Here is an 11,486-nt window from a genome sequence, read left to right on the forward strand (position 1 = left end):
AATCCCCTACACTTGCCTTGTTCAAACTGACATTCTCTGAATTGGACCATAGCACTTATTGAGCCCCTGTAACATCACAAGCAAAAAATTGTGCTTGCAGTGCCCATCAGACCTTACAAAGCAGGCTTCAGGCCTTGAAAACAAACAGACAGACAAACAGACACACACACACACACACACACACACACACACACACACACACACACACACATATGACACCCAACCCCCCTGCTATGTCTTTTTTATGCTTCTCATTTTCCAAGTACTCGCTATCTCACTTTATCCTTCTGAAGATGAAAACTACCAAAATGATTTCAAGCAGACTTATCTACTTGCACAGGTTAATAAATGACTAAAAACATGTATATTTGATGAGGGAGCAACCCTGCCTACCCTTTTAATCAACTCACCACTCCCTAACACCTGCCCTGTTAACTCTCCACTGACATGTAGGCCAGGGGAGGAGTAATGGAGCTTATCGGAAAACTCCCCATACCACTTACCTCTCATCAATCCAGGGTAGTAGGTGTGTTGATTAAGTTCTGCTGGGATTCTTAGCAGAAACCTTATCACCCAAACATTTCTCCTCACATCAGTCAAGCCACAAGGGCAAAGAAGCATGCAGCCTTTCCTTCTACCACTTCCTGTTTTCCTCTGTAACCTATCTGTACTTTGCTTGTCCTTCAGCTTCAGGGCCATCCTCACACACAGCTGCCAGAATCACACATTGTCATCAATAATTCTATCAGTAATCAATCAACTATGTCCTTGGCTGCAGGCTCCCTGGCTCTTTTGTTGTTCCTCATATTGCGTTCTGACATAGGTTGCTTGTCAATGTAGTCCTGAAATAAGAATTACTAGCTTCACTTGGGACCCGGCAACTATTCTGTACATGTACATGCTCATTTAGCATTTATTTAAATAGTCCTCCAAATACTAGTGTTTTCAGAAAAAACAGACACCTAATATAGCACCTGCTACTGAAAACTAAAATATATCTGATTTTGATCAGATGCATTATAAACAATGATGTAGCTTTATTTAGCTAAGTAAGCCTACATTTTAGTAGACAAAAAATTATAGTTCTTATAAAAGTTCATCAGTGAACTACTACTACTACTACTATACCAACAAGTAACAACAAGTAACTCACTTCAATCATGTTGGGTGATAAACCCTTAATGTACAGTTAGTTCTTAGGTACAAGCTGCTGCACTTCATAAAAACAACTTTGAAAGTTTGGTGAGACTGAACCAAAACAGTGAAGTTCTAGAAAAAACACGCTAACAAAGATGCTAGCATGCTGCACAGAGATGGATATTATCAGCATGTTGTCATTCAGTTAGGGATTGTTATTCTCATAGTTGCCAATAAATCAACCGTGTTTACCCTTTTCATGAAGTTTGTCATAAACATTTTCATCTTTATAGTGCAATTTGTTACAACAGAAGTATCTCAAATGAGAGCAAATAAGGGTCAGATTTCTGGAATGTATCATATAATCGCTCCATGGTCTGGCCCCCTCTTACCTGTCTGATCTTTTACGCCAACACGCCTCCTCCAGAGCACCATGGTCAGCTGACCAGCTGATACGAGAGGTGCCCAGGTCCATGTTAAAAACCAAGGGGGACAGAGCCTTTGCAGTAGCAGCCCCCGGACTCTGGACTTGCCTCCCCCTCCACATCTGTGCAGCTGAGACTGAATATTTTTAAGTTCCATTTGAAGACACATCTTACGCCCTTTTCACACTGAAAAACACGTCAACGTGGATTTTTGGACCAGCGTTTGCTCAACATCAGGGCGCATTCAAGCTTCCAGAAGACCCGGGTCTGAACTCCCGCTGTGAGGGCTGCGAGCCTGTGTTTTTCTCTCTCGTACGTCATTGCGCTGACAACATCATCATTTCACATAAACGTGCGCCGAAACACTGAGAGGTAAACAAACGAAAGCATGGATGTCGTCGAGTCGAGCGTTAGTGTTGTCGTTTCGTGCATTGTAATGCTGTCTCTTTTGCAAAGCATACAAACTCAGCGCAGATTAGAAAATGTCCGAGCGCTAATGCAGCGAAGGAGGATGGAGTTTTTGGCGAGTCGGGAAGGAAGCTGAAGAAGCTACAGGCGAAGCCTGACAGGCAGCACAGTGACAAAATCAGGATGCAACAGGAAGGTCGCGTGAAACCTGAGACCTTTTTCACACTGCGGGCGAGCCTAGCCGAGCCGAGCTGATCCGCTAAACATCCGGGTTGCTTGGCGAATCGCTCGATGCGGGTCAAAATGCCGAGTCAACCCTTTCAGAGTGACCAAAAACCCGTGACCCGTGTTTATTCGTGCAGTGTGAAAGGGGCTTTACAGTCAATGTCTTTGAACCCCTTTCCTTTTGTCTTAGTCCATTCCTGTGCTTATTGCACTTCAAGCACTTTAAATGTGAAGCACTTTGGTGTCGCTCAGCCATCTGTAAATGTGCCATAAAAATAAAAGTTGACTTGAAGTGTAAGCAAAGTGCATTAAAATGTCTTACCAAATCCAATAATTATCTAATACAGTTGTTGTTAAATATTTATTGTTCATGTATACATAAGCCATGAGGTCTCAGCAATGTAAGATCAAGCCCTGTGCCGCCATGCCCTGACATAGTGATGTCTGCATGGTTGCATTCATGTTGCATAAGCATGTAAATATTTCATGGGCAGAGATGAAAAATGCATCCCCTGGAACTCTAAGTGCATGGTTTGTGTAGGAGGCAGAGGGCAAGTTAATGGGGTTGTGAGGTGAAGTGAATGTTCTCTTCATACTGTTTTGGAGAGAGTACATGATGACTTCTGAGATGGTTTTTCCCCGGTACAACAATGAGGGCATTAATTGCAATGAAGTTAACAGGCATTCTGGTGGGGTTCTGAAGCTTTGTAATGTACACAAAGGAGAGCATATCTATCTTGTGCTCTGGCCATAGAAAATAAGGTACAGTTGCCATTTTTCCAAAATGTTTGTGTGTCACTTTAAGCTGAATATTCCATCTGTCGAATGAGGACTAATATAAACAAAGTGACTCTCAGAATGCCCTCCATTTGGTTTAATATGAGGATGCTTTACTTATGTCTGTGGAAGTGCCACTGCACGCTGATCACCTGCTTTGTGTAAGAGTTAATATGAAGACAACTGTGCAATTCCTCCAACATTTCTTGTTCATAAAGGTGGCAGTTCAAATCTGATCTTACATTTTCATTGATTTCGCTCACAGAGCTGGCTTTTATTGAATAGACCTGAACACATGACTGGAAGCAGCTCTGTATCACCCATTAGCTTGGGAGGAAGACAAAGTCTCCCATGATGGATGGAGATGCTGGGTGCTTCATTTGAAGCAGCTTGTTAGCTCAGTAGGAGATGTGTTTATGTCAATATGGTGCTCTCAGTCCTCTCTTCTCCTCTCCTCTCCATCCTTATGCACTCGTCATCAGAGAGCTGAACAAACAAAGGCTTCTTGTCTCAGCTGGAGCTAGGAGGAGCTGTCAGTCCCTCCAACTCTGTTTGAAGATAGCATTTCAAATGACGCTTTGATCCTCACTCCATACTGTTTGTTTTTCCCTCTGTGATGAAATTCAGCTCAACAGCCAAGCAACAGGGCACATTATTAAAGTATGGCTATAACACCATCAGCTAGGCTTCTCCCTACAAACACTCATGACAATTTTGGGGCACATTGGCAAAGACATATGACATCATAACATGACTGGGTAGGTAGTGTAGGGGTTGTAGAGATGAGCAGAATCACTAGTTATATCTAAATAAGACTTAGATGACGCTTTTTTGCAAAGAGTGAGCAAGAGCAAATGTATCTAGTGAGCCGTATCTGTCAAAAGCCATTCTTGTCACGGGATCCAGGTGAGTGACATAATAACTCCTGCCTTAAAGCTAAAAAGAATACGCCGATTTGGAGATGCGACTACTAGTAAAATATATTGCTGTTCTCTAGAAAACATTCGAGGACACGTGATGAACAGACATGGAAAAAATAAATCCACAACTTTTCAGAAGCAGTCCTGACCTTGACCGATCCATCCCCCACAGATATGCCAGGCTGAATAGAAACAAAATACACTGGCTCTTAATCTCAGTTGAGACATCAGCCTCTGTTCAGAATAACAGCAGAAATGTGTCAAATGAGCTGCCCAGTGTCTGAAAGAGCTGACTCTCTTCTTAAGGGTAATAATTTCGCTACTGAAGATTTCAGTAGCCATAGATGAAATAATATGCAAATATGAACACCATGAGGCGCTAACTGACTAGCAAATTATTAGTATGGTCCTATGAAAAGACAGGGGCAGAATTCAAAAGGTATACAATGAAGCACTTTAAACAGGATACCAGCCCTGCCGGAGTGGGATGCCAGGGCCTCCTTTGGAGACAGGAGTGCACAGCAGCCTCCATAAAACCAAGAGGAATAAGACAGTCCAGAATCCAAACAATGACAAATGGTTTATCTGAGTAAAAAATTTGTGAAATGATTCACAGAATAGTTAGTCTTGCATCTGAGTAACACACCAATCTCTGAAGTTATTCTGCAGTCACAATACCTTTTTTGCTTTTTGTATGCCATTTCAGACCATTTATTCTGATTTATATGGTGCAAAAGTATGTGTCCTTTTATACTAACAAATGTAAAACTTCATAAAGAAGGCATTACATATATGAACATGTGCAAGGATTGTGGGACAACAGCGCCCTATCCTAACCTAATTTGATATGAATGAATAATTATGGTTGAGGGTGTGGTGAGTGGGTTTTGTGGTTTTTTTCACTGGGCTCTTGCTCTTTCCCGCCTCCTGGCCACCCTCCACCCACCCTAGTGTTGTTTGTTTTTGGGCTGTCTGGGAGCCAGCCCTTAGGGGGGGGTACTGTCACGATCCCTGTCTCGTGTTTCCTGTTTTATTTTGTAGTCATGTCCTGTCTTCCTGTCCTCCCTCCTGTGATTACCTCGTGTGTCGACCTGGGTGATTGCACCACCTGTATCTTGTTTCCCCTCTTGCATTTGACCTGTGTGTTTCCTCACTTACTTGTTGGGTCATTGTCATCGTAGTCGTCTTCCTAGTGTTAGGTGGTGTAGTAGTCACTGTCACTATCGTCATTTGCTGTCGTTGTCAGTCCAAAGTCGCCAGTCTCCAGTCCAAAGTCTCGAGTTGCCAGTCTCCCGTCATCAGTCTCCCATCTCAAGCCTCCAGCGTCCCCGTCTCAAGCCTCCAGCGTCCCCGTCTCAAGCCCCCCGCGTCCCCGTCTCAAGCCTCCGTTGATCTCAATAAACCTCTTTTGTGCACCCTCCAACCTCCTGCATTTGGGTCTCCCTCATCCACCAACACACATCGCGACAGGCCTTAAGAGTGCAGCAATTCTCCTCCTTGTTTCTCCAGTTGAGTGAAAAGTGATATTTTCTTTGACCAGAGATGTTTCGACCAATCCGTTGGAACACATGTGGGAGCCACTAATGTGTAGATAGGCTTTTTGAGGAGTGACATATTAACATGAGGAAAGTGTAATTAAAATCAAATATAAATGTACAGTGACGATTGTACAATACGCTTGCATGACAAGACCTTGTCTAGACGATAAAAGCCATTAATATCACACATTCTTTTGAATATTATACTGATTACTCTACCTGTTGCAAAGTAGAAGTAGTTGAAATGTTTGCATGTCAGTTAGGGGGGAGGACACCATAGAATGTCCTCAATTGTTGAACGCATTTCCATTGACATTCATAAAAACATGTCCTATGGTATGTAGACAGGCTAAAATGGAGTTTAGTTTGATTTAAAAGTAAATGTATGAAGACATCTAGATGATCATATATGTTATGTAGAAGGAGGATTGGAATCTTTAGTCTTTTATTAGGACATTAAGAAAAAGAAGACAGGAATCCCACGTCATATTGTGGTGGCCACACCTTACAGGACATGCTCTTTTTCAGAGGAACAGTCGAGGAAACGTACTTTTCAACTCTACTTAGGTTGAACACTTTTTCCGCATTCTCCTACAACAGGTGAGTGACATAACAACTCCTGCCTTAAAGCTAAACATTACATTCACACATTTACGTTACATGAACACATTTTTAGTTTTGTTTAGTTCAGTCCAGACATAAGAATGTAAAAACAAATTACAGAAAAGCACACATTTTCTTCTGTTCAATGCGCAAACCATTTCATCTCGATTCAATATACACACAAACATCTAGTTTGTATTTTTCCTGAATACATTTTCTTATTGGATGCTCTCCACACACAGCAGGCCAGATAATGAGAGAGAGAGAGAGGGTTGGGGGCATGAATTTCTTTAATTTTTCTGTTTCAATACCAGGGGCCTCATGTATCAACGCGGTTTAAGCAAGAAAAACTTGCGTACGCCAGGATCGACGCTCACGTTCAGATGTATCAACGCGAAAAGTTCGTCGATTCTTGCGTTGTGTTACGCCAACTCTGGAGGTGCCGTAGAAGTTGGCGGAAAGCCGATTCTTGCGTTAACTGCACTTTGGTCCGTTGGCGACACCTTGTGGTGAAGTTTGGTAACTGACATTATTTGATAACCGCACATACATCGGGTCCAAAAAGCCTTCCAGCGGGAGATGGCGGACCGTTCCGGGGTGAGTCAGTCGACCCCCAGCCGGGCCATGCCCTGGGTGGTGGACCTGATCATTGAACAGGCCAATATTGATTTGCAGCAATAGCCACATTCTCCAATGTCTAATTCTCGAATGACTGCACTCATGTTGCCATAAAAGCGCCGTCCCTTGAGGAATACGCTTACGTTCATCGTAAGGGTTTCCACTCCATCAATGTGCAGATCATCGATGCGCAGAGGCTGGAGGGATGGACGCCGATCTCGGCCAGGCAGCCGTCATTGCACGCCAGAATTTCATTTTGTGCTGTATGTTTGAAAGTTTTCTACTTAAAACTTAAAAGCTTAAAACTTGGTTTCCAGTAGAAAACTTGCACCAAGGCCTTCAGAGGAAAAAGACGTTACAGCGGAGCTGCGCCAGGACAAAGAGGCACCGTCAGAGGAACTGGGAAATACGTGGGAGTTACTGGAAATAATTTCTGATGTGTCAAACCTTGTAGATTGATCATTCAAGTTAAAGTTGTTAAAAATGTTTGGGCTTGAAAACAGGTTTTGATCTTTGGTTTCATTTACTAATATTGGACGTATTTTTGTTTTAAATCTGCAAAAGTTTGAACTTTGAGAGTGTTTAAATAAGAGAGAACTGTGAGAAAATGTTAATGCCTGTCTGAGAAAAGTGTATAAAAGTGTGTGGTCAGGGGTTTTACGGCCTTAAAACATGTATAATAATTGTAAAAAAAATAAAGCTGATTACTTCGCGGATTTCGTCTGTTGCGGGTTATTTTTAGAACGTTTCCCCCGCGATAAACGAGGGACCTCTGTTCTTAAATGGCTGACTCTGTGTATTTGTTGCCTTTCCATCTGTGGCCAAGCAGGTGGAAATGTTGCGTGAGAAATGGAGTTGCCACTGACCCTCCATGCTCTCGGAGTCAGCGTGGGTGGCGGTGACAATCCCCCCCACAGAGGTGCTGCCCGTGACTGCCGCCACCCGCTGCTCAAATTCCGTCAGGTGCTCCTCTCCCTGACCCCCACCTGTCTGGCCCGCACTCCTCCGGAGGGCAGCTGTACGCCGCTTGACCTCCACCTTGAGGTCCTGTTGGTGCCTTTTTCATATTGTTATTTAAATTTAGATTTAAGCCAATTGATTATTGTAGTTATTGCATTTAGTGATTGCGCAGCGTTTAACTTTAGCCAATAACAGGTCCAACCACTTTTTTTCATCTCGCGGGGGTGCGTTGCTCCTTCACCCACCGCCTTCACCCTCTCACTTCTTATCCCACTCACACACTTTATTGTTTATCCTGACACCACTGGACAGGCTGTCAAACAAACTCTGCTGTCTCTCCTCCACCTTCCCGACCAGCTCGCACGCCGTGAACCTCTTTTTCTTTGACATTATTTTGCGATCGTCAACAGCGGAAACCCTATTTAAATGAGTTTGTGTATTTATAGGTGGGCGTAACGGGGGTGGGCCCGGTCGCTCCGACATCTGCGCTCAATTCCATGCTGATTGGAATGTATCAAGGAAGCGTGCGTGGATTCTGGCGTTCGCACATATTGATACATCTGGATTTTTTTTTTTTTTTGCCTACGCAACTCTCTCTCTTCTTGCGACCCCAAGTTTTTAGTATGAGATCCACGCAAGTATTGATACACGAGGCCCCAGAGCACTAAATGGAAAACTTAACAAGACAAAAGTCACACATTTTGTAGATGCTTTCTTTTTCGATTTCAAAATGGGGAGGATGAAAACAGCAAAATGACAAGTTCATCTGAATCAAGCTTGGTTTCTCCATGGTCACACAAAGTAAGGAGACCTTCTTTGCAATGTTGTGGCACTTGTTCAATAGTGGAGTCACACATCTCACCCATTCTGGGAACGCCGTTTTTTGCGTGCACAGCACAGTGTTTTTGGACAGCATTAAGTCTGAGGTGTCGCGTGTGCATGGATAGGGGAGATGCAGGGATGAACTTCAGTAGCTATACGTTTTTGCACTCTCATAGCTCTACAGAGTTCACTGCACATCAAGACATCAGAAACAGAATCAGAAACAAAAGACTTTATTGCCAAGTACGATTTTATACATATGAGGAATCTTTTTGTGGTGCTGTTGGTGCATGCAGTCCAATAAACTAAACTAAATTCTTAAAGAGCAGAAACAAAAATATAAATATATACAATTTATGTAGAATAAAGCAGCAGTGCAGTCAGCAGTAATAAATACCACAGACAAAGGACAAGGACACAGATCAAGTAGTCTGACAGGACCAGGCTCAGACACAGGACACAGATGCAGGGTTCACGGCAAGGGATTTTATGGTCTGATGCTCTGAGCAGAGAAATCAAAGGGCTTTGAAAATTAAACCAATCTAGTCAGAGCTATGAAACCGATACAAAGTGAAAAATCACTCCAATCAAGGAGGAAAACACAAAAGCTATCAAATATTATCAATAAATGAAAATCACTCCAACTGTGGAGGAAAAAAAAAAGGGCTGTAAACCAAACTACTAACCCTGGACTAAGGTATCAAACTTACAACCAAAAACTCTCTCAGAGGGATGCAAACAGAAAGCAACAGGCACGGCTGCGTAACTTGATCAAGGCTGTGGACAGGGCTTTGAATCTCTGGCTTGGGTGAACGCACAATCACACTGGCAGCAGACAAAGAGAGACAAAGACTATTTAAACACAAGGTAAGGGGACACAGGTGGAAACAATCAGGGCGGGGCAGACAATGAGACTGGCACAGGAGGAAGGGCAAGTGACCTGAAATGAGAGGAGAGTCAATATTTCACAATAAGACAGGAAGTGACAAGACAAATAACCACCACCTCACCGCGGGGTGACATAGTCCGAGTTGTTAATGTAAGGCATAGACAGTCAATGTGACAGGTAGACAGAGACAGAGGCTGAAGTGGAGTGTAAAGAGTGTGTGTGTGTGTGGGGGGGGGGGGGGGGGGGGTTCCGGGCCTTGTTGGTAAGGCTGACAGCAGACAGGAAAAAAACTGTTCTTGTGGCGTGAGGTTTTGGTCCTGATAGACCGCAGCCTCCTGCCAGAGGGGAGAGACTCAAAGAGTTTGTGTCTGGGGTGGGAGGGATCAGCCACAATTTTTCCTGCACGCCTCAGGGTCCTGGAGGTGTCCAGGTCCTGAAGAGATAGGAGATTGCAGCCAATCACCTTCTCTGCAGACCGAATGACACGCTGCAGCCTGCCCTTGTCCTTGGCGGTGGCAGCAGCGTACTAGATGGTGATGGAGGAGGTGAGGATGGAGGATGTGAGGATACATACAGCTTTGTCGTGTGCCCCTCTGGAACAAAGAGTCCATCTTTTTCCCTGAATGATCGGCTGGCACTGCTCATGTATTACTGAATAAGTGCCACAATATTGAACAAAATGAAGTTCTACTTCATGTGTGCTTTCATAGAGAAACACATTTTGATTCAGATAATCTGTTGTTTTTTCTCTTTTGTTTCCTTGTTCACTTTTAAAGAAATCAAAGTGAATTTAACTGAATTGAGTAACAAATGTTGGTCCTTGAAATTCACACACTGCATCTTCTGGATGAAAAATGCAAACATCATCTCCCTAACTCTCCCTGTGACTACATCCAGATGAATATCATTGCTAATATATGCTTATATAGCTGCACATGCAATAAATTCTGAGGTTACACAGGCCATACGACAAACTTGATGCACGTAACATCATTCATCAATAAACAGGCTACATTTCCCCTGTAAAGAGTGTTAAATCATTGGCAAAATACTTAAAATCCTTCCACAGGTCAGTTTATTTTGGACGCATGTTGCATTTTCCTGCTTTTCATGTTGAGCTGGAAAATATGGTATCGCAAACAGAACATCAAATTTATTACCATGGGTTCTGAACCCAAGTCTCCCATGCAAAGACCTGTGCTCTAACTACACTGTTTGCTCTAGGTTTAAGCTGCATTGCTGGATTAGCATTACACACAACTGCACTGTAATTTGGCTGTTATCTCAAGTTTGTTTTTTTGTGTTTTGAAAACAGAAATGTTTTACTACCCTGATCCAAAACATGTGAGTTTAAGTTGTCCGGTTGTTCTACTCAATCAAGTTTGATTTTCTGTTCTTCAAATTTGGTTTTCAAACAGAAAAACAAAAGAACAAACAATGCACTGACTTGGCACGACAAGTTAATTTCTCTACCTGCATGTTTTGGTTTCTTCCACAGGCTGTCACTCACTGCAGTGTGTTCACTAAACAGGAAAACATTCCAGAAATAGCTTGAATATCAATCTGCCGGCCCAGGGGGGCGATAAAACTGCATTATAACCATCAACATAAGTGATGCAGAATGATACACTATAGTAATTAAGTTCAAGCCATATTACAAATTGATGGACGATGTGGTAATGGCTGATGCACTCCGTGACGTTTGGTAAACGATGCTCCGAGAAGCCCACTGGACATAGTAGAGCCATCATTTAGTCATTAAATTAGCTTGGGGCAACGAGTAAACAACTTCAGACACCTCTCAGTCTTCCCACCAGTCCTCACACTTACTTGATTACTGAAGGGAACTTCTCCAGAAGACAAAATGATTCCACAGGAGAGTAAGGCAGGGATTATAATTAGAAAGTAAATGATGGAAGAACAGAGGGAGGCCTGGTCAGGACAGATTCCAAGGGCACTTACAACTGAGCAGACAGCTAATTAGCAGTAGACCGGGGGTGGATGCAAAAGGCAGTGAAGGCTCATTTTGATTATTGACAGCTCGGGCCTGCCAGGTTCTGCACGATCCAACTCCTGCCAGAGCTCTTTGGGGTTACTGCCATGGCAAATGTCAATTCAGCACTATCAGAGACAAACACCAGCAAACTGCTTACAGGACGAAGGA

At 43.2% G+C, this 11,486-nt stretch overlaps 1 protein-coding gene across 3 annotated transcripts in view; it reads right to left on the reverse strand.

The window, feature by feature from the left end:
* Window positions 1–11,486, reverse strand: part of gpc3 (glypican 3) — a 231,442-nt gene that overhangs the window by 191,642 nt on the left and 28,314 nt on the right. The window lies entirely within an intron of this gene.

Source organism: Aulostomus chinensis, chromosome 13 (genome assembly GCF_037954235.1).
Source record: "Aulostomus chinensis isolate RoL2024-O1b breed Wild chromosome 13, RoL_Achi_v1.0, whole genome shotgun sequence".
NCBI lineage: Eukaryota > Metazoa > Chordata > Actinopteri > Syngnathiformes > Aulostomidae > Aulostomus > Aulostomus chinensis.